Below are 2,504 nucleotides of genomic sequence, written 5' to 3'. Positions count from 1 at the left end.
GCGACAAGGTATATCTTCATTATTTAATCAGTTATATATAACTGATGAAACAACCTTAAGCGTTATTTCGAACACGGAGACTACGCAAAATTTACGGGCGAGCACTCACGCTTACTCACATGCCTTCTGCAAAACTAACTTGCCAAAATTGTAGCAGATCGCAGTTACCGTTTCTTGTGCACTCCGCTAATATATCAACAACTCTATGTGCTTTTCAAAGAAGACAGCATTTTATTGTTAGCATGTTAAACACCTATGTAGATGAAACACTCTTTCTCCATTGAGTCCCTTTTAACTCGGTGTACTGCAGTCACTAGATAAAATAAATGAGCTGGTAAGGATAAGTGATTTAATAAAAATAGCGTGACCTTACCAGCGCAGTCACCATCTTGTCATAATCTGGAAAAAAAAAATTACGATAGATAAAGTTCTGCAGAAACCAGCAATCCTTGTTCTGAAACCAGAGATAAAGTTCTGAGAAATCAGCGATAAGAAACCAGCGATAAATATAAATGGGGGTAAACGCGGTCGTGAAGGAAACCCGGCCGCTGCTGTGCGCGAAACGTCTTCGTTTTGTCTATCGACGCTACCTGAGCGGTGAGAAGGCAGCGCGTACAGAGAGAACAGAGAATTCGCCAATCCCTATCAAGATATGGCGCGCGCGACTCGGCCCGAACACAGCATGCGCAGTTCTGCGCAGCCACCCCCCTGCCCTCCACACCCTCACCCCCTCCTGGCCCCGCATGAGATTTTCGCGCGACGGAAGACGGGCAGTGCGTTTCGTCTCCGCTTGAGCCGCAATCGTCGGCTGCCCCCGTACGCTTTCACTCGCACACAGAACATATACGACGCGCGGGGAGATACGGAACCTCGCGGTAACAGTGTGAATGCGCCTGGAGTGTCCATTTAATTGCTATACCGCAATAAAATAATTAAAATAGCTTACATAAGTATATTTTGTTCAAGGATTCATGTACTTACGCTGTTAAGAAATGCTCGCGATTCAGACCCTCGGCGCATCTAAGTGCGGAGCAATTTGTTACCCGTTCCAGGCTAAATAGACGTTAACTAACCAAGTCCGATACACACCCGCAAAATCTGAGGCCATTGCTAATCTCACTTACAGTAGAAGGCGTTGTCCACTGGAGTGAACAAGGGGTAGGGCGTTGCGTTCTCTTTCTGCTTGTACCGAGCTAGGACCTTGGCCGCCATGATGTCTGCGTTGAAAAGAATCACATGTCCCGCTTTGCAGCTCACACGGAACGAAGTTGCCGATGTTCACCGTTGAGCAAATCGAACTCTGAGCAAGTGGCAAAGCAGATTTGCGGAAGCCCGCAATACGTGGAAGAATGTTCCGTAAGTACCGTCCACCCGATTGCTCAGCACGAAGCTGCAAAGGTGTGGGTCTTTCAGAAAGAATGTCTCCCAGCCAACATTTTGCACTACAAACAACACACCGACGCTGCTCGGCGGGAACACGCAGTGAACTTGGATGCAGCCAGTGCCTCTGGTGGTGACGGTATGAAAGACTCGCTTGAGCTGTGGTCTCCGCGATTAGCTTCCGCAACGCGCCGTCGCTCAGTGGCTCAGGCCGCTCCATACACACGCGGAGGGCGTAAGCCATAGAGTTTCCCACAACAATATCTAGAGGGAAATCTGGCGCCACCGTCTCTGCGAAATTCTTAAAGGGAGCCGTTGCCGCGATGGGATTGACGGTATACGTGCCTGCGAGGCTGGTGTTGAGCGAATCTTCGGCTAACAAGCGGATACGACTGCGCAAATAAAGCTTCTCTAAAACAAAGATTTTATAAACGGATCTTATCCTCGCGTATTCTAGAATAGAAGTCCACCCACCTGCACGGCATAACCAACAACGAAAGAAAGAAACAGGCGACAGGCAGTCGCAGAGTGAACGCTGGCTTGGTCGTCTGCCTTCCTAGTTTAGCGGCCGTTTGTTACATTTTTCGCTTCGTAAAATTGTACATCAACGCAGAAGTCTTTAAAGTTAAATAAAGCTTGTTTCCCGGCAATGATAAAAAAGAAATAGCTTACTGCGTGCTCCTTCAGTACGAAATCAACCATTTTGACGCAAGGAACGCGTTGAAGCCAGACGCGTCTTCGAGGTAGAGTCAAGGAGGTATAAAAAAAAAATCAGACATGCTCTTTTCTGGTGGTGCCTACTTAGAGATCAAATGGCTTTGATCTGTTAGTGTAAATACTACGTTAATTATAAAATAAAAGATCGTTGCTGCCGACAAAAGTAACCCGTAGAGAGGAGTCTCGGCGATTGATCTCCAATAAAATTTGCCATGACTTTGAGGCTTATTTAGGAAAACTAGTAACACAAAGACACACTTGGAGGAGTATCTGGCCCGTAAAAGTTGGCATATGAAACACGTCAGGCTGTAATGAAACCGCTCGCTTCCTTCGCCAAACGATGGTTTATCGTGCCCCTACTAAGATGGCGGGCGCAGCCACCATCTTTTGGTGGGCACGGCTTCACT

This window comes from Rhipicephalus sanguineus, unplaced genomic scaffold (genome assembly GCF_013339695.2).
Source record: "Rhipicephalus sanguineus isolate Rsan-2018 unplaced genomic scaffold, BIME_Rsan_1.4 Seq216, whole genome shotgun sequence".
Lineage (NCBI taxonomy): Eukaryota > Metazoa > Arthropoda > Arachnida > Ixodida > Ixodidae > Rhipicephalus > Rhipicephalus sanguineus.
The sequence above is the reverse complement of the archived record's forward strand: the minus strand, read 5'-3'. Positions refer to the sequence as shown.